Here is a 22,657-nt window from a genome sequence, read left to right on the forward strand (position 1 = left end):
ATTATTGATAGATCTTTTCTTACTTTTAATCGCCAAATTTGTATACTTACCGATGTTTTTTGCCAATAGAGGGTGTTACTTACTATTATAACGTTTATTTTTGTGAAATTCTCCAATTGTCTGGACATTTCTGCTGTTTGTTCCCTCTCCAAACTTTTCTATGCTTCCATTTGATAATAATGAAACTCTCTCACCACACGCAACCGACATTATTATATTTGAGTAATTTCAAATTTTTCATAGTACCTAAATGAATTATTGAAAAATACTAGTCACGAACAAATACAATTTATATGTTATTTTTGTACAAGACTAAATATAACAAGTATCGATGTAAAAACGTTGTGTATGTATTAGTACGATAATTGAAAATGGTTCGCCAGCCACTGCCCGCATGTAATAATTCCGAATAAAAAAAATATCACTACGCTTCAATGCCTCGCTTACGACTACCACCACCATGTGTTAAAATATACAAAGATAATAGACCAGGTACAAACTGCTGAAATTTTTTCAACAGTTTGCGGTTCTTTATTACAATTAATTAGATCGCCTTATACTTTTTCGTATATAATTCGAGAATTTAATATTTTTGAAACTCCAGTAGAGCTTTCCTTCCAGAAAATGTGGTAAAACCGTCTCTTATTACATGTCATTCGTTTTCTGAACAATATCCAGAATTATCCGCAAATAGCTCTTCTAATAAATCCGTCGTACCTTACTTCAAACTATCAAATTATATATTCTTCGCAAAGCTAATCAAGCACTTTGACTTGAACCTTTTGACGTCACTAAGCAAAGGCCTGTAGTCAAATTCCGCACTTGTGAAGCAGTTGTTTAGTAGGAGAGGTAGAAGGCCCTTCCATGTGTGCCCTAGCTTGTTTCATGTCAGGTGTTTCCATCCAACTCCGCAAAACCTGTTTGGCGATCAGATTGCTGAGATGTTTTGGGCACATTAGAATATTTGCTGATCTCAATTTGGCAACACAACCTCGTCATTGCTCTTGTGACAAGGCACTATAAAAAGCTGGAAATCATAGACAACACTCACCACTTCTTGTAAGACTTTTTTACATTTTAGTACAAGTATTAAATAACATACATATTTTCTTTTGTACTATATATTTCAATAACAAAAAACACGCGACGTCAGGCTGTTGTTCCGGATATTAGGCTGCTGCTGGTGCCTGTTGACTTTGAAGGTGGATAGTCACGCCTACGTCGTCTCTGGTGATGTGACGTTCAGCGTGTACCCGCATCGTTTTATCACTTCGTAAGGTCATTACTAAGGCTTGCGCAACGAGCTTTTTACACGTGTTTTGCTGTGACCAGAACTTGAAAGACGAACGGTGTCCGTGTGCCGTTCGCTTGATAGGTGATGGTCGAAAATGTTCCTTGATGAGCTCCGCTGGTTCACTATCCGGGCTCGCCGATTCGAAGATTGCCTGGATAGCATTTCATATGATGAAGCGCCTATGTCTTCGCATTTCGTCGCGCGAATACCCATGACGACCGATGGCGCGATCTTTGTCCATTGGTCATTTTGGTGGCTCTGTATTCTTGCATTGAATCTCCTGTGGAAACGCTCGACCATCCCGTTCGATTGAGGATGGTATGCTGTCGTATGCAGGTGGTTGGTGTCCGTCAATAATTCGGAATAATTCCGATTCGAATTGCCTTCCCTGGACCGTTGGGTCCCGTCCCCAGAAGGTGAGGTCGCCAGATCTAAGATAAAAAATTGACGTCAAACTAAAATTACTTTGATAGACTGTATAAGCAAACAAATAATAAAACTGATGGTGTTATTTTCAAGGTTCAAAATTACACTTTATAGTGAAGTGAAGGATGTAGAAAAAAATTATTTGTGTTGACTGGTCTAAATAAATTGAAACGTCTACTTAAACGTTTTAACACGTTACCTTATTTTAATTATAATTGTGCGTATGGAAATAGATACTACAGCATGGGGGAATGTAACTGTTCATCCACATTTAGAACTCCGACATGGACTGATGCACTTTTCGACGCTTAATTTAATATGTATTCAAGATACTCCCGAATTATGTATATGAATCGAAAAGTTTATTTTTTAAATTATCTGATAAATGGTTTAAATTTTTTTAAAGCGATTAGAAGTCATTCGGATAATTAATTTTGTGTCACAATCTTCGTCATCCTATATGAATTAACAATAGTTTTAGGGACCAAGTGAGGTTTAATGCTTTATATTTTTTCATATTTTTCAATTATCTGAAAGAAATCGTTAGATATTGGGTCATAAAAAATCGAAAAATCGATAATTTTAATAACATTTTTTTAAATTTGTTATTTTTTTGGTGTATTCAAGATGAAAACTAAAATTTCAATTCTTTTTTGATTTACGAACAATACAAAAACCATAAATTTCCTGTTTTGTCTTCGAAAACTACTACCATAATTTTTTTTCGAAGAATATCGTATTTTTTTGGTACAAGTAAATACAAAAATCAATTGAAAAATTTTGAAAATGGCAAAATTTTTGTCATCTTCTCTGATAAAATCATCCATTTTAAGTTTTTTATGCATTTTAGACAAAATAAAAGATCTTTGATTGAAAACCAAATTTTGAACAAGTTTTAGTTTCATGTTTTTTATTATCCAAAATATGGTAAACCCCTCTTCCAAATAAAAATTAACAAATTGTTTTAAAGAGTTTACTTTGACTTTTGAATGACCTAGTGTGCCATCGTAGTACAAGATTCAGTCGCTCCAGGATGCTAACAGCAATTTTTCAGTCACTGTTTGAGCAAAATCAGTATTCGATAAACGATACTTTAGATATCGAAAAAAAGAATTAACATTGTCTTCAATCGTAACATTATATCTTTTGTTGGATGTTCCCCACCCATTTTCACCCACTTCTGACTTGGTTTACAGGTCTTCAGGTTTTATTTCTAATGATTACGTGACTCATTCAGCTTCAGGGGGAACAATAAAACCTTAAAAATCGCCTTTCGCTTTTGTTTTGGTTCTTGGGCGAGAGTTTTTGGCAGCGCGAGTTTAAATCCTACCCCTTTGAGGCAGTTAGGAACTGATCGAATTTGATAATCGTATGGAAATGATTGACATAATGTTTAATGAAACTTCTTATTTGCTATAATTAACGGCTTAGTAACTAACAAAGTTAATTCAAACCTAATGAAGGGGCCCTTGCTCCTCAACTAGGCTTTATTTTTTGCCAATATCTCTAATTAGGTCTTGGATGACTTAAAAATCGATTTCGCGTATTTTTCTAAAAATTCTACGGCGTAATTGTTCCTCATTTTCAGTTTGCCAAAAAATCCTGATTTGGACGAGCTTGAGATAAATTAGGGGGGTATTTTCTTTTAGTACAAAAGGTATGTAATTCAGTCATTCATAGCGATGACTCATTCGCAGAATGTAGTCAACTTAGTTAACGATAGCAATTTGATATCCCTGCTAATTAGTTTGAGGTATATCTAGAACACTTTTGTCTTGTATTTCTACGTGAAATATTTTGGTCAATCTTAGGGATCTGTCCAACCAACTCATAAATGATTTTTCTCATTTCGAATTGAATATTTTAATGCAATTAGTTTATATTGGGCATCCTCAGTTTTGAACTTCCATATTCTTAATGTTCCATTTTCCTTAATTTTGATCATCCCGTCGGTCTTTAATTAAAAACCATATATTATTAACTGGGATTATCGTTCAACTTCTTCTCCTAAAACAATTTTATTCATATTATAATCTTACTTGGGAATATAATCCATTGAGTAGGCAACCATTTATACATATTCTTCATAACTGAGCACCTCCTTAAAACTATCCACACAATGTTCAGACACCAAAAATATGATATTTTACTTTTTCACTTTTACTCTCAACTTTTAGGCAGTACATATATGCAACAATTACTCCTAGGACTTTTATGGCCGTTTAAAATAATTTAATTCCTTTTATGTCTTTAATTCAAGTGTAGATTTAGTGAATTACACGTTTGTAAACATGCTAAGAACCATTGCAGGTCTTAAAACTTTTAAATTTCCCTGATCATATTCAAGAATATTAGGAAAATACATAGATTGATACTTTTTTCAATTCCCTAACCTTAAAAAGGGTTATCAGTTAACGAACTTTTTATTTAACTTTTTAGGAGTTACATCTGTGTCTCATTTTAATTCCAAACAATCCTACAAACCGGTAGTTGATGTAGCTGTATATTTTTGAATGTTCTCTTGGGACAGAAATGCTTCAAATTGATACCATTTATGCAAATTTCAGTGAAAAAAAATAATTTTCATAACCTCTGACCTTCTATATCTGACCCCGCTTGCCCAACGAGATTATATACTCAGTTTTTTACCTCATTTGACTGTACTATGATAAATAAAAATAATATGTTACTACATATTTTTAAAATACTTTCTGTTGTTTCTGTGTATATAAAAATGTTGTGCTTACATTTCTGTATATCTGAACGTAAGTGATAAATTCCCATTTCTGTTTATCAAGTGAACAACGAATGACGTTTCATATTTTTAATGATTCCAAGAGAAACAAAAACAACCTTGTAACAAATTTAGTATTGTAGGTAAGCGCAGGCTTGTGTCTCAGTTTTAATTTGATCCTGAACTTGATATTTTACGAGAGAATTATTTATTAGTTGAAAGAGTTAACACACTTAAAGCAACTAAAAATAATGATTCAGTCATTTGTATTAATACAACGTACACCTTGAAAGTATTACAACAATAAAGCGCTTTTATTTTTTTGGTAATTTTATAGAAACTATTTTGAAAAAAGAAGAGTAGAAACTGTATTACCACTATTTTGTCCTCAATTTAGTTAAGTGGCCGTTGGTTTTTACGGTTGCTTTAACGAGATTGGTATGGAAAAATAATAATGACATTCCTCCACATACAAATATTTACGGAGAATAAGAAGCCACTTACTAAATTATGAAATAGATATATGTATTCGTATCAATTTCTTTAATTTCTTAGACCTTTTGATATATTAATGCATCTTAATGTTCTGATTTTAGGTTTCTTCTATTTTAAAATTAATTTTTCTAATAATTTTTGGAAAAAAGACTTGAAGAAAAGTCGAAACATCAAATTTTATCATAAAAAAATTATTAAAAAAAGATGCATTGTATTCGTATCTTGATCTAAAAACTAAAACAAATTAAATCACAGGAATAAAATTTACCTTTTTGTCTTTGTCTATTTTTTTTTATTTTTTCGTGATTCTTGTGAATCGATTTTTGATGGATTTATCGACAAAGGCAGGATAAATTGTATGCATATCAGCAATGATTTGATGTCTTTGGTAAATTCTTTGGTTTCTGATATTTGGATCCATATTTTTCTTCTAAGAAAGCTATAATCGGGAGATTGGTTACACAGGGCAAATATTTTTGCCCTGGAGCTTTCAGTAATCATATTTTCAACTGTCGATACTTTTTTAGCTTTTACATTGATGAATTTTGAAGTGTTCTTACTAAGGATCTTTTATTTGTAGAAATTACTGGTGAATGTGGATGATCTTCAGCAGAGATAGGAAGCGATTTTAGTAACAACTGGGGTGCTGGATGTGTTAATTGTAGATTCGGTAGGTATCGTGTCTAATTTCTGGGTGGTTAAAGCTGGAAGTTCACATTTGACATTAGGGGTCTTTGAATCTTGTGTTTGCATGCTTAATGCTGAGGATTTGGTGTCGGCGTAGGTTGTGTTGTATCCAGTTCACGTGAAATAATCAAATGATAACGTCTACCATCTTTTGTTAGCGTCTGCATAGCAAAATTATATGCAATCCTCCAAGCCTTGAACTCCCTATCCCATGACGACAAATAAACTATCATTCAGAACATTCATAACTCCATTGAGAGTCTTGCAAGCTCTGGTGTTACCGTTACTTTAATCTGGGTACCGTTTCACACTAACATACATGGGAATGAACTTTTAGATCAAGCTGCAGAAGAAGCTTTGCGGCTAACATCTACAGCGGCTCGATACAAATCCTCAATTATGTCATAAGACGTTTGGCATACTTTTTATTTGCTGACAATCTTTATATGAAAAAATACCACTTGCCAAATAACAATTCTACAAATTAATTCTGCACAGGCGTTAAGAGGAACCTCGCTTTATATTTTGCATCAATGTGAAACTATATTCAGCTACTTCTAGAAGACTGTCACAAACCTTAATTAAATAATGTTAAAGGGACTTTATTGCATCAATTTTTTCTATTTTTCTAATAACATTCCACCTTTTTGTGGATGACGAAACGATTTATATAACTTTCGCACAAGATTTAAAAAGTTTATTGTAGCATCTGACACCTTAAAAGAGTCATTTACTGTTGAGTTAAAATTATGAGTTGCACAAGGTGCAAAAAGGGCTCTTGTATTCGCATCATGAATGCGTTTTTGAAGCTTTCCCTTCATGTTTGCCCCATTATCATAATCATGCATCGCTTTTATAGTACGACGGCTAGGGTGTTGCCGTAGCCGTTTCATACACCCCTCAGTTTTAGAGTTTTTTGGTGCGTAGAGTCTGGTCGAGTAATTTGTTATAAACAATTTTATTATTTTGAAAGCTATAAATCTTAAATCAAGGGAGGTATGAGAAAAAGTTTGAAATAAAATAGATTTGTTTTAAAAAGGTCGCTACAGTTTTTTGCAAAAAATCATAATTTAAAATTTTATCGTCAATATAATGCAAAATTATTTGTTTCTCATTACTCGGTTTCTACATGACGTGGAAGGATTCAAAGCAGCTCATTTTAAACTTGTAAAAACGAATGTGGTACGAAAATAGATTGAAAATACATATTGGTACTTGAATGTTTGTCGCAATTTTCCTCGAACTAAGATTTAAAAAAAGGTAAGGTGCAATAAAACAATGAAATATGAAAATAACCTAATATTAATATATTTTTGAGAACTTAAAAAATTTATTTCAATTAAGTTCCTGTAAAGAAATAATCGCGGGCGCGCCTCAGATCGCGCAGTTTAAAACCTGCAAAACTTTGCAATTAAGGGTCGAAAACATAATTGGAAGTGGTCAAAATGTTCGTATTGATTATTACTTCAAGCAACTATAAAGTGCATCTCGTTTTTTTAAAAGTTATATATCCCCAAAACACAAATTACGATAATGTTTTCATGAAAATTTCTACATTCAAACTCCTGTAACTTATTAACAGATAATATTTAAAAAGTCTACAACATCTCATTTTGAAGCTTGAACCTTAACGTTTAAAATGAGCTGGTTTAAATCTTTTTACGTCATGTAGGAACCAAGTAATATTTTATTTGCTAAAACTGTAGAAAGCTTCTTTGTAGACTTTTCTAAAACAAATCTTTTTTATTTGAAACTGGTATGAACAATTGAATTGTTTATAACAAATTACTGGACCAGATTTGGGCTCGGCACTCTCTAAAAATCGATTCTACGCATCCAAAACCATAGGAAACCACTCTAAAATTGAGGGGAGTATGAGCGGTTACTATGGAAGATGAAATACTAATAAAATTTCGTTTGTATTTATACTTAATCCCATTATTTAATAACACAATCATTTACGTCGTTAAATCTGTAAAATTCTTAGTGCTTGTTGTGGACAATTCCTTATCTAAAAAACGCGCTGCTTTGCGCTGAGATCAGTTTCCAAAAAAACAAAAAAAACTTATCCACCTCCAACAGTTTATTATGCCCTTTTGGAGTCGTATCTCCGATGTTTCGTTTCCCTTCTAGGGTACTTGTGGTGCGACTCAATTTGAGCGAATCTTCAAACTACAAAAGAAAGCTGTTAGATATTTACTCGGACTAAACAGCAGGGCTCACTGCACTCTTTAAAAGATTAAAAATTCTGATTCTTTCTTTCTTATTCATCTGTGAATCAGTTTGCCTAATTCGTAAGCACGCTTCTTCAATTTCAGAAAAATACACTTAAGAACGCGGAGCACGACCTTTACCTACATACTCCGCGTTCAGAATTAGTTAAGAGCTCAATATTTACAATGCAAAAAAATGCACAATCACTTGCCAATTTAAATCAAATCCTTATCATCTTTTCCCGCATTTCGCAATAATTTGAGGGCAAATTTGCTAGAAAGTACCGTCTACTTTGTATTCTAATAATAATATTTAATTCCAGACATGCTGCAAACTGGTTTAATTTTTACTATGGACTTTTATACTAATTATTACCTATAACTATTACCTTATATAAAGTGCTTTTCAGATAAAAGTATCCACCTTTAATAACTTTTGTAATACTGGTATTTAGAAAAAATCCAAAAACACGTCAATTTATGTTGGAAGGGGCAAGCATTATGGCTTATTTAAACTTACTGGAAAAGCCACCCCCTCACCCCTAGCAGCATCCCCTTTATTTTTTTAAATTACTTGTCATATTTTTTATGTAAAATTTGGATACTCCTCTTTGAGCTGATTTCAAAAATGTATAATACTTGTAGGTTAAAGTGGTTAGTTTATGAGATAAACAATTTTTCTTTTAAGAGCACAAATTTTACTTGTTATTTACTTTCACCTTATTTGCCTGTACTAAAATGGGTTGTACAACATTTCAAACTCTTTAATCTTTTTAACTGTGCTATTTATTCTACTTAAAAAATCCAAACAACAAAAAACTCTACTTTTTATTAAAGTTTGACATTGTCAACTAGAATTTGTAGTCACTATTGATAGTGTAATTTGATACATTATTTATTTTGTTTCTCTGAAATGGTTTACTCTTTGCAAGAAAGAATTGAAATTGTAGGTTTATACTACCAAAATAATAATTGTGCAAGAGCTGCTGCTAGAATATTTAACGAATTACATGACGGAAGACATGCAACTCATAAGTATGTAATTCAACTGATGGAGAAATTTACCACAACAGGGTCTGTTTGCAATAAAGTGCATAAGCGAGAGGGACTCGTAAATAACGAAGCAATCCAAGTGGCAATTTTAGGGCAAGTCAGCTTAGAGGCTCAACAACCCCAATCGTTGTCAACAATAAGTAGAGCGATCGGTGTTTCATCTTCTACAGTTTTCCGAGTTCTACATAAATTCAAGTACCACCCATACAAAGTTAAGTTGGTGAACGAGTTGAATGAAGATGATTTTGATCGTCGTCTAGAGTTTTGCGAATCAATGACGCAAATTATCAATAACAATCCACAATTGTTAAACAATATTTGCTTTTCTGATGAATGCTCATGGTCATTAAATGGCTTAGTAAGTAGGCATAATTGTAGATATTGGGCTGAAAGTGATCCACATATTATGCGTGAATTCCATACACAACATCCCCAAAAGTTAAACGTTTGGTGTGGTATCCTAGGTGACCACATTGTCGGACCTTTCTTCATCAACGGAAATTTAAATGGTGAATCATATCTTGAGTTACTCAGGGAAGGGGTTGACCCACGTATTACAACAATAATAGAAAATGATGATAACCTTTCCGAAGATTTACTGGTATTTCAACAAGACGGAGGGAGCTCCCCCACACTATGCTATGCCTGTCCGACAATTTTTAAACGAAACATTCCCCGCTCGTTGGATAGGTAGAAGGGGGCAGATGATGGAGTGGCCACCTAGGTCACCGGATTTAACACCCCTAGACTTCTTTTTATGGGGGTATTTAAAAACAAAAGTTTATGCTACCCAACCAGAATCTCTGGATGATTTACGAGAGAGGATAGAAAATGAATGTCGACAATTAAATCCAGCCGTATTAAGCAATGTCAGAGAGGCATTTCAAAATAGATTATACCATTGTATGGAAGTGAATGGTACTCATTTTGAACACTTATTGTAACTTCATAATAAATAGCACAGTTAAAAAAAAGATTAAAGAGTTTGAACTGTTGTACAACCCATTTTAGTACAGGCAAATAAGGTGAAAGTAAATAATAAGTAAAATTTGTGCTCTTAAAAGAAAAATTGTTTATCTCATAAACTAACCACTTTAACCTACAAGTATTATACATTTTTGAAATCAGCTCAAAGAGGAGTATCCAAATTTTACATAAAAAATATGACAAGTAATTTAAAAAAATAAAGGGGATACTGCTAGGGGTGAGGGGGTGGCATTTCCAGTAAGTTTAAATAAGCCATAATGCTTGCCCCTTCCAACATAAATTGACGTGTTTTTGGATTTTTTCTAAATACCAGTATTACAAAAGTTATTAAAGGTGGATACTTTTATCTGAAAAGCACTGTATAAGTTTGTGGGTTTCTTTTTTGTATCGTTATTTAGTTATTTTTATGTTTGTTTTTTAGTTTTAATTCTAATAAGCTTTTCTATTTTATGTTGAAAAACCAAGAAGTAAAAAAACTGCAATCTTTAGTTTCCTGTTAATTCAGCCAATAAAATATAATCATGGATACCCATATAATGATTTAAAAAACGTGGCGATTGTTTTTAGGATGTATTAGATTATATGATGTTAAAAATTTAGTAAAAAAATGCTTTGAACATTCGCATTATCTGTATCGGTAAACAATTTCTAAAATCATCTAAAACCGCTCCGTCTCTCTAATCGTAAATAAGTATGTTGTAAACAGTAACTACACGTTTTATCGTAGTAATTTCCTTGCGCGCAGATTCAGTCGAAATGTGACTGACGTCGTGAGTACTTTTATCTAGCGGAGCGTAAAACAAGAACTCGTATAAAAAAATTACATATTTCCTAATTATTTATCGCGAGTTTATCATTTAAAAGTAAAGTGTAAAAAATAAGTACATACTATTATTTATCAGTAAACGTACCTTTTATATATTATGTTGTGATAGCGGTAGTAACAATAAAGTTAGATAAAACTCGTTTTCTCTTAAATTATTATTGTTAAGTAATGTGTTATTAGTGCGAAATAATCTTTTTAAGGATTACGTCGAATTGTCAAGTAAGTTTGAATATTCCTCCTATAATATCTTCTCTACCAATGCAATATGAACATAATCAGTTGAAAATAAAATTAACTACTACTTAGCTTTTACTTCTTAAAACTGGTTTTACGTGGTATTGTTTGAATGTTAATTATTTAAGATTTTAAGTAGGTACATACTACAAGATAAAGATTCAATTAATGAATTGTTGTATAGTTAAAAGTGATACAGAGCAATTCATTTATGCAGCACACTTCTTTTTTGAATCTACAGCTTTTAGTCCAGTCATTTTAGGTAGATTTAGGCAAGAATTTCGGAAAATCGAGATACCCAGCTATAAAGTCGTTTAAATTTTTTCATTTGACATCCTAAAAATCCACTCAAAACTCACATATAATTCGATATGAGTACTTTAAAAATCGGGGGTGAAAAGTATAAAAAATCGATTTTTTGCACATTTTTTGCAAATAACTCGTTTCCTATGGGTTTTACGTTATTTGTATTTATTATCATTATGGTAGAACATTCAATTCTCTACAACTTTTATTTGAAAAATTTTTTCATACGGTGAAACGTTTCTGAGATATAAGACATAGCGCGCGCGCCTAGAATCCCCCTCTTATAAAGTTGATGAATTATTGCTAAATTTCATTATTTATCAACAATTACCTTATATTTAAATATTTTTTGCTTAATTATTTATCTCCAATCAAATATAAATTCATTTAATAGCACTTACCTGCCCGTGTAGTTTCAAATTCGTAGAAAGAAAAATTTTATTTATAGCACTTATTTTTAAATAATAGGAAAGAAATAAAGGTAATTATACACTTTCGCGATCACCTGGTTTTTTGGCTCTAGAAATTCGAAAAATGGATGGATTTTAATGATCTTGGTTTCAAAATGTTCCATTTTACGGCGGATCTATAAAAAAATTAATAGAAATAGCTGGAATGAAAATTTCTCATACTTTTACTGTTTTAAATCGTAAAAAAAACGGTTTTGCAAAATAATCCTTTACAAAAAATTATCTCATTATCAGATAAAGTTCTTATATTTTTTTTGTATTCTACATAAATTAATAAACAATTTAAAAAAAAATCCAAAAAGAATGATTTTTTCAGTTTTTATAGCTTAAAATTAAATCGATGAAAAACAATCAATTTTCGTGAATATATTCTTCAATATTAATAGTTTTTGGACCATTAAAAATCGAAAAATAGATAAATTTCATAATTTTGGTCTCAAAATGTTCCATTTTACGACGAATTTATTAAAAAGACGGGGGTAGTGGCTGAATTTGCGGTTTTTAATAGTTTTAAACCTTAAATAGTAGAAAAACTGTTTTTTTCCAAAATATTCATTTTTTTATGTAAATTGCGAAAAAAAATATACGAACTTGATTCCACGACGTCAGAAACAGTTACGAAGGATTGTATGTAGAAAGTCATTTTTTTGCTTTTAAAGTCATGAAACTGTAAAAAATATTTATTTTTTTTAATTTTCGTATTTTTTTTATAAATCCGCCGTAAAATGGAACATTTTGAGACCAGGATCATTAAAATCCATCCATTTTTCGATTTTCTAGAGCCAAAAAACCAGGTGACCGTGAAAGTGTATAATTACCGAAATAAAAATTTAATAACGAGAAATGTTTATTAAAAAATGTAATTCGATACATTTGTGATGTTAAAATTAAAAAAAAAAACAAATAAAAAGTAATTATGAGGACAATGAGTTCTAACTTCAGTTTTCTCCTTCTTCATCGTCGTCTTTTTCTTGCTGAACTGGACAGTTTTCTTTTTCAAATGCTGCTGCAAGTTCATCCAAATTTTTATTATTTAGATCGGGACTACTAGTTGATTTCAAAGGGATTCTAACCGCGGGTGCTCTACCCTCTATCTCAGAAACGATTCACCGTATGAAAAAAATTTTGAAACAAAAGCTGTAGAGAATTTAATGTTCTACAATATCGATAATAGCTACAAATAGCATAAAACCCATAGGAAACGAGTTATTTGTAAAAAATAGATTTTTCGACTTTTCACCCCCGATTTTCAAAGTTGTTCACATCGAATTATATGCGAGTTTTGGGAGGAGTTTTAGAATGTCAATTGAACAAGTTAAAAACGACTTTATAGCTGGATATCTCGATTTTCCTAGGTGAACTATCTCAAATGACTGATTTGTATGTGTCTTAGCTACGATGTAATGTCCGCTCCAGACACTGGCGAGGCGCCTCCTAGAGGCTATCTACACGTGTCTTGGTGAGTGGAGGCGGCAGGGAGAAAACGGATTCGAATATCTACATACAACACAAAAATTATTCATTGCATTCCATCAGAAATAGTACCTATATTTGTAGTCGTATCTACTTATAAATTCACTTGATTTTCATCCTCAGACCTTTTGACTCATGTCCGAATCATGTCCGTTCACGAGGAAAAAAAACTTCTGGCTTTAGATTTTGATTATTTCTTTATTTCTGGTCATTATAGTTTTCTAGTGCCAGATAATTAAATTCCCCAAATGAATTCGTCAAGAGCTAAATAAAAAGATAAGGAGAATGTCCAGTTTTCAGTTCAAATTGCTCACAAATTGTATTAAGTTATTTTGTAAATATTTGACTACATTTTCAAAGAAATTATAATTAAGTTAAAAAAAGAAAAAGCTCATGAATACTGAATCTAACTAACAATTAATTATTTTATTCGTTTATCATGCAATCTATACAAGCATTGATGCGATTAATGCAACGACTTGAAGAGATCCTGTTCGACCACAAACTTCCCTATATGAATAATTATGGACTCTTGTAAAGCATGGCGGTAGCGTGCGTTATGTAGAAAGGGATGGTTGTTGCTGGTACTTAAAGAATGTGCGCATTTTAACGCGTTTTTAATTTTCCAAAGGATATCGGGGAAGTCAAACAACAGTGGATACTTTAATACTAGTGTGATCTGAAAAGTTTCTAACATCAATCTATAGATCTCAGTACTTATCATTATAAATTGTAAAAAAATATTCTACCTGGGCACCGTGTCTATTGGATATACAACCATCTATCCCAGTATCCAAGTAATCCCAGCGCATGATGTCTGTCGGTTACTTTTTTCTTATCCTAAGAACCTTTTGATTACCCTTCTTGAAACTCAGGTTCCAACAACGTGCACGTATTTTGACAATCTTGTTGATTAGAGTTTGAGTGCATCAACTGATTTTAGAGTTAAAAAGAACTAAGCAATTGAAAAAGAGCCTTTAATCATCACCCCAAGCAATAAAGAAATACTCATAAGCACGACGCTTTCACGCGAAAACTACTTAACAGATCATCATGAAACTTTGTACACATATTCTTGGAGGTATTAGAAATAATATAGGAGAAAAAATTATTTTCAACTGAAGATAAAAATATATTTGTCAAAAAATTTCAAAATCTAGCTTCTTCATCGCCATCTAGCATTCCTGTAATGAAGTTCCAACCCAGAGTACTGTAATACCGTTGCACTGTATTACCGACGCTCACGTCAATATCCAATCCTATTGACTATAGTTTCAGCTGGAACTTTTCTACATTGTTATTTTTTCTGTCATTATATATACAGTATAAAACTATTTCAAGGTTAGGTGTCATTTTCGTGGTTAGATGCTATTCATTATCATTCCAATGATTCCCACTGACCTTCTATTCCAATTCAAAAGGGTTCAGGTTTTCAGTCAAGCTTCACTTTTACTATAAGTAAAGCAGGCGTTACAGGTAGCTGGCGTGCATTTGGAAAAGCCCAGATTCTCTCATAGTCAATTATATGTACCTTGTTCGCGTGTGTCGAATGCACGGAATTTACACATATTTGCAACCGATAAGAAAACTTATAGTAAAGAAAAATATCGGACATTAATACTCTGTATTTAAGTCTTTTTGTTTTTGAAACTTTAGTTTAGGTTAGGTTAACAGGGTGATCTCCACTTTTCAGCAGAGATCCACTCGGAGGCATTAGGCCCATTGTGATGCCCTTGCTGACTTTTCACTCAGCAACATTTCCCTATCTCTTCCGTTGCCAGGTCCTTGCCCCTTTCCCAAGCTTTTCCAGTTTGCAATGAAGTGATTCAGGTCCTTAACACCCAGCTCTGCTGCTTCTTCCACACATTCCAATGCTTCACTCCTCATGTATTGTTCTGATACCCATTTTCCTAGTCTAGAGCCTACTGTGCAGTGACCGGTAATCACTGCTACGACCCTTCGGATCGAGGTTTTCCCATAGACTAGCAGTTCTGTTGACTTCCTCTTCTGTAGCACCGGCCACAAGGAACGTGAGATGACACAGTCATCTCTATTACTCCATCTCTTGCCATGCTCTCCCTCTAATTTTCTATCTATCGTGTCTCTCAGCAATTTGATCAGTGGTCTTGGCAAGCCCACTGCTTCGTCCCGCTCCTGGTCGTTCCCTATTTGGCTAGTTTGTCTGCCATTTGATTCCCTTCTACATTGCTGTGTCAAGGTATCCAGCAGAGTCTAATCTTTCGGTCACGAATCCATGACAGGACTTCGCGACAGATTAGTTTCGCGGCTCGTTCTTTTGCCCGCAGCTCGGCCTGCAATATGTTGCAGCCATTTCTAAGCCTCAAGGATTCCCTTATTCCCAGAACTTCAGAGTATACTCCCGCTCCCGTCGGTTCGTCCTTTACGGACCCGTCCGTGAAAATCAAGTTACTTACTGTTCCTGGGTTCTCTTCCCAGTCCTCTCTCGTTGGTATGAGGAGGTTCAGGTCTATACCAAAAGTCAGTCTGGCGGTAGTGTAGTCGGTGCGTTGTTTCAACACACCTTTCTCTACTGTATCCGCCATATTCTCTATCTCCTTTAGTATCCTGGTGTGCCCATAGTTAGATTGTTTCCACGACGATTGTTAACGACGCTTAACCAATTTGAACAGTACAACGCGCGCGATGACATCCCAAAAGCGGCATCGCTCGACGTTCACCGCTGGAACGTCGCCAATGTAAACGCACACTAACGCTGCAGAGCAGAAAAGGGACTCAGTTAACGTGCTAGTTACAAGCAAAAAACGGTTTTTCATCTGAATAAATACCAAAAGCAACAACTACATTATGTTGAGTCGCTGAATCTTTACGGCCGGTGTCACACTTAATATCCAAACATGTGATGGAATGATAAAGATAACGTGAATCCTAATAACGGAAGCGCAGAAATTTATATTAAAGTAGAACAGCGAAGAGGCAATGTTCACGAAAATGAGGTTCGGAACAGATATATATGGGACGCAAACTGCAAAGTTAGTTAATGATTAAACGTACCGTTTTGATAGAATAAGCCGTTTTAATTACTTAAGAGCAACAGCCAACCGGTCGACCGTTATAAAATAAGGGGGTCCGTGTTGAAATATGCGCTATAAGAGGGAATAAAGTAATTGAAATATTAGGTTCGCTACACATCATGCCAGACCGTTAAATAAAAAGTCTAAAGCAATATTACCTTCTATACATTTTGTCGTTTTGTATTCCGCGTAACGGCCAATAATACAAGGTTTGTCCTGAAAATTGCTTGTCTACCCTCTAAATTTTTTATTATCCCATGAGTAACGTTTTCAAAGTAGTTTTCGTTAGATAAAATACTAGTAACATGATCCCAGCGCTGTTTTAACTTACTGAAACTGAAACTACAACAGTATTTTCAATCTGAAAAAGATCCAAAAGTGACTGTAGAAAGGCTGGTAAAGGTGTACGACCTAGTACTTTGTTAAAAACTGCTGTACATGTTTTCGATGGCGCATTGTCGTTGTTTAGCAACAAAACAAGTCTAACGGCCTTTTTTTGACTGTATTACGCAATATTTTCTCCAACTTAGTATTCTTTAGAGATCGTATGATATTTTTTACCATATTCGAGTGCACATCTTCACAATCAAAGGAAACGGTTAACATTTCTTTAACTTTTCTACGATTTTGATTTTTGACTTTCCTGTATCTCAAAATATATAGAGTTACCTATGAAGTAGACTACTATTTTCACAAATATAATTTTAGCTATAATCTCGAAAAGGCAATAAAATATAGATCTTAATTGCAAGCAACCTTATTTATTTGTCACAATAACTCAATTGATAAACTGATAAATGCTGCAAACAATTCAACATAGTTCAAAAATATTCTTAAATATAGATTGTTCGACTCGATCTTTCATTATATCTAAAAAATAGGGACGCGTACTCCACAAATCATTTTTTCCTATGTATTTTGTTTCAAATACAAATATTTAATCATTTCTATATCCCACCGTCAAGAGGTTACATGATCTAATCGAAACTTTCGAGTGCAGTGATATTATAATTGCGATCAGGCGATGCTGAGATAAATCTTCAAATAGTTGATTTATTTTAGAACATGAATGAAGCACAAAATTTTAAAAAAACGAAGATTTTGTTATCGAAATAATTTGTAGCTTACATATAAAAAAAGATGATCTTCGATGGACACGATATTTGAAAACTACAATGAAGATTCCTAGCTCCGATAATTGTAGCTATTCCACATTTTATAAATTAGTAGGTTTCTTCTTCAGGTATTTCTACTACAAGTGCACGAGAAAACGTTGCTAATGCTAATTTCACTGTTGTATTATGAATCCGCCATTCCTTATAAACTTTTTATAAGTTAGTAGGTTTTTTCTTGAGGTATTTCAACCACAACTGCACCAGAAAACTTTGCTAATGCTAACTGCAAAGATGTATTATGAATCCGCTATTCCTTATAAACTTTTTATAAGTTAGTAGGTTTCTTCTTGAGGTATTTCTACTACAACTGCACGAGAAAACTTTGCTTATACTAACTTCAATGATGTATTATGAATCCGCTATTCCTTATAAACTTTTTATAAGTTAGTAGGTTTCTTCTTGAGGTATTTCTACTCCAACTGCACGAGAAAACTTTGCTTATACTAACTTCAATGATGTATTATGAATCCGCTATTCCTTATAAACTTTTTATAAGTTAGTAGGTTTCTTCTTGAGGTATTTCTACTCCAACTGCACGAGAAAACTTTGCTTATACTAACTTCAATGATGTATTATGAATCCGCTATTCCTTATAAACTTTTTATAAGCTAGTAGTTTTCTTCTTGAGGTATTTCTACCACAACTGCACGAGAAAACTTTGCTAATGCTAACTGCAAAGATGTATTATGAATCCGCTATTCCTTATAAACTTTTTATAAGTTAGTAGGTTTCTTCTTGAGGTATTTCTACTACAACTGCACGAGAAAACTTTGCTTATACTAACTTCAATGATGTATTATGAATCCGCTATTCCTTATAAACTTTTTATAAGCTAGTAGGTTTCTTCTTGAGGTATTTCTACCACAACTGCACGAGAAAACTTTGCTAATGCTAACTGCAAAGATGTATTATGTATCCGCTATTCCTTATAAACTTTTTATAAGTTAGTAAGTTTCTTCTTGAGGTATTTCTACTACAACTGCACGAGAAAACTTTGCTTATACTAACTTCAATGATGTATTATGAATCCGCTATTCCTTATAAACTTTTTATAAGTTAGTAGGTTTCTTCTTGAGGTATTTCTACTCCAACTGCACGAGAAAACTTTGCTTATACTAACTTCAATGATGTATTATGAATCCGCTATTCCTTATAAACTTTTTATAAGCTAGTAGTTTTCTTCTTGAGGTATTTCTACCACAACTGCACGAGAAAACTTTGCTAATGCTAACTGCAAAGATGTATTATGAATCCGCTATTCCTTATAAACTTTTTATAAGTTAGTAGGTTTCTTCTTGAGGTATTTCTACTACAACTGCACGAGAAAACTTTGCTTATACTAACTTCAATGATGTATTATGAATCCGCTATTCCTTATAAACTTTTTATAAGCTAGTAGGTTTCTTCTTGAGGTATTTCTACCACAACTGCACGAGAAAACTTTGCTAATGCTAACTGCAAAGATGTATTATGTATCCGCTATTCCTTATAAACTTTTTATAAGTTAGTAAGTTTCTTCTTGAGGTATTTCTATTACAACTGCACGAGAAAACTTTGCTTATACTAACTTCAATGATGTATTATGAATCCGCTATTCCTTATAAACTTTTTATAAGCTAGTAGGTTTCTTCTTGAGGTATTTCTACCACAACTGCACGAGAAAACTTTGCTAATGCTAACTGCAAAGATGTATTATGTATCCGCTATTCCTTATAAACTTTTTATAAGTTAGTAGGTTTCTTCTTGAGGTATTTCTACTACAACTGCACGAGAAAACTTTGCTTATACTAACTTCAATGATGTATTATGAATCCGCTATTCCTTATAAACTTTTTATAAGCTAGTAGGTTTCTTCTTGAGGTATTTCTACCACAACTGCACGAGAAAACTTTGCTAATGCTAACTGCAAAGATGTATTATGTATCCGCTATTCCTTATAAACTTTTTATAAGTTAGTAAGTTTCTTCTTGAGGTATTTCTACTACAACTGCACGAGAAAACTTTGCTTATATTAACTTCAATGATGTATTATGAATCCGCTATTCCTTATAAACTTTTTATAAGCTAGTAGTTTTCTTCTTGAGGTATTTCTACTACAACTGCACGAGAAAACTTTGCTTATACTAACTTCAATGATGTATTATGAATCCGCTATTCCTTATAAACTTTTTATAAGCTAGTAGGTTTCTTCTTGAGGTATTTCTACTACAACTGCACGAGAAAACTTTGCTTATACTAACTTCAATGATGTATAATGAATCCGCTATTCCTTATAAACTTTTTATAAGCTAGTAGGTTTCTTCTTGAGGTATTTCTACCACAACTGCACGAGAAAACTTTGCTAATGCTAACTGCAAAGATGTATTATGTATCCGCTATTCCTTATAAACTTTTTATAAGTTAGTAAGTTTCTTCTTGAGGTATTTCTACTACAACTGCACGAGAAAACTTTGCTTATACTAACTTCAATGATGTATTATGAATCCGCTATTCCTTATAAACTTTTTATAAGCTAGTAGTTTTCTTCTTGAGGTATTTCTACTACAACTGCACGAGAAAACTTTGCTTATACTAACTTCAATGATGTATTATGAATCCGCTATTCCTTATAAACTTTTTATAAGCTAGTAGTTTTCTTCTTGAGGTATTTCTACTACAACTGCACGAGAAAACTTTGCTTATACTAACTTCAATGATGTATTATGAATCCGCTATTCCTTATAAACTTTTTATAAGCTAGTAGTTTTCTTCTTGAGGTATTTCTACTACAACTGCACGAGAAAACTTTGCTTATACTAACTTCAATGATGTATTATGAATCCGCTTATCCTTGAGATAGAGAATATTTTTTTCACGAGTCCTAGAAAGCAGTAAACGTTTTTTGAATTTATATATTTTTGAATTAACAATATCCTCGGTATTTTTTTATTTGATAATGTTTGAACAATTTGTAGAATGAAGTGGGAGCGATTTATAGTTTGCGATATTTCTTGAATAGGTTGCAGATTTCCTGGTTCGTCGCATAATGCTTCTGATTGTACTGAGGCCCTAAAAAACTGTTCGTTCAATGCTCGCAAAATTTTATTTGTTAATTCCATTTTTTCTCTAGTCTTTTCATTATTTCGTATTTTTGGTAAAAATACTGGTCGTGAGTTTGTGGATAACATTAAATGCAGGAAAATAGCTTATTTGGGACACATAATGCGTGGTAGCCGGTTTAGTATTCTCCAGTTGATTATGATGAGTAAAGTTGAAGGTCGTAGAGGAATTGGATGGAAACAAGCTTCTTGGTTGAGGAATATTAGAGAATGGACTGGGATAAAAGAAGCAGGACAGTTATTTAGACTAGCTCAAGATAGAAAGAGTTTTGTCATGCTGATCGCCAACGTCAAGGAGACTTGATAAGGCACGCCAAGAAGAAGATGAGGAGGAGGAGTATAAGGTTAATTGAATAGACAGTAAGTCGCGATTTACTGCGATGCGGGTGGGACGTCACTCGGTCTACCTACGCCACTGGTGGTGGCAATTTGTCAGATCTATACTTGGCTATTTAAATTGTGAGACTTGTTAATAGATTTTGTTATCTACCAATCTTATGGATCCTATTACAAATTATTTTTTATTTCAAACTAAAGAACAAGAAATAAAAAATATGTACAAATTCTATTTAAGCTGGATTAAATATATGAATATCTGATTTTCAATTAGTTTTTTATTGATAGATATGTAAATTTGCAGATATCACATGTAGATAAGTGTATATCACGTGTATATCGTAATATGAAGTCGATTTAACAATTCCTAGGTTTGTTATCATAAATTACTTATTGACGTTTTCAAAATACTACGTCCTTAATTTATAATATTGCCGTATACAATTTATCTACAAATTTTGGTGACGTAGCTATATATTGGCGAATACTGACGACCTATTTACATTCGAACTTGATTCATATGAATATTTTTATTGATTAAGCGTTGTACTTGAATGTAATTCTTGTACAAATAGTTAAATTTACTTTATTTATTCAAAATAAACCAATAAAATTTAAATTCTGGTCAAGTTTTAAAAGATTATAGAACTAAAAAATCCATATTAGAATATCAGTACAAAAAAAAGGGTAAAATCCGATGCAATTAATAGAGGAACTAATTTAACGTGTATACAAAAAGAAGCTAGAACTGGAGAGATTTAGAAGAAGATGTAATATAAACGATCGCATCTCAAATCAATAAAAAAAACTACAAACGATGTTGTAGAAATTACTATAAAAAGTGTTGAATGTCGAGAATGTAGGAAATTATGGCAAACAATTTGTTATGATTGAGAATACAAAGACCGTATTATCGTTTGAGGTCAAGGCCGTGACAAAAAGCGCACGTTAGCACTGCTTAAAAAAAGCACTACTGAGAGAATCACTTTGAAATTAAATTATAGAGAGTAGAGGTAAAGATAGTCATTTGTATGTGTGACAAAGTGTGTTAGATAAAATTAGTGCCATTAGTATCAGGCTAAATTGGTTTTAAGCTCAAGTCGTTGACATTTTCAATAATAAATTCCTAGAGTCAAGAATGATTTTTAACCCTGCATATTCCAATTCATCTACCGTATCCTTGTCTATACCAGCTCCATTCTAGAACTATTATTTGGTTTCATTCAATTCATCTGCTAAGCGTGAGGATCCGTGTCGTTAATTATTAATTATTTAAGGAATTATGGGATTACGTTTTAGAAGTTTGGCTACTTACAATACTGCTCTAAAAGTTTTCAGTTTAGTTTTCAGTTTGAAGCTAGTCAACTGCGAGTACCAAAATGACAATGACAATCTAAACATATTTTGACGACCATTTGAGGTTAGTTTAATAGGGTTTGTTGCGATAAAATTGGTCAAGAAAACTCAAAGTAAAAGTTTACTGAACCTGTTTGTGTAGAAAATGAAATACGATGATCTGGTTTAAAAATAAATTGCGAAATGTTGATTTCTGAACATGTTTTTAATCACTATTTTCTTCATTTTCAGGTACGCGGATCTATCTTTAGCCAGGCATAAATATTTGTAAGCATATGATTTAATTACAATTATTCCGTTCAAATTAAATTATAGAATAGATAGAAGAGATATTAGAATCAGAGTGTAATTATTCAATTCATTACTCTTTAACATATACAGATACGATAAAATTTTATACAGATACTATTCAAGTGTCTATTTTTAGATATTACTGTTTTC

At 32.7% G+C, this 22,657-nt stretch overlaps 1 protein-coding gene across 3 annotated transcripts in view; it reads left to right on the plus strand.

Annotated features, from left to right (window-relative positions):
* LOC130448871 (uncharacterized) overlaps positions 1-22,657 on the plus strand; it is a 188,044-nt gene that overhangs the window by 106,953 nt on the left and 58,434 nt on the right. Inside the window, exons 1-2 of one of the 3 annotated variants that reach the window (XM_056786435.1) lie at positions 10,631-10,934; positions 22,448-22,483. The exons of the other annotated variants lie outside the window; for them this stretch is intronic. The gene's annotated coding sequence lies outside the window, so the exon portion shown is untranslated. Of the gene's footprint in view, positions 1-10,630; positions 10,935-22,447; positions 22,484-22,657 lie in introns of those variants that run through there. 3 annotated transcript variants of the gene reach the window in all.

This window comes from Diorhabda sublineata, chromosome 9 (assembly GCF_026230105.1).
Source record: "Diorhabda sublineata isolate icDioSubl1.1 chromosome 9, icDioSubl1.1, whole genome shotgun sequence".
In the NCBI taxonomy this organism is placed as follows: Eukaryota; Metazoa; Arthropoda; class Insecta; order Coleoptera; family Chrysomelidae; genus Diorhabda; species Diorhabda sublineata.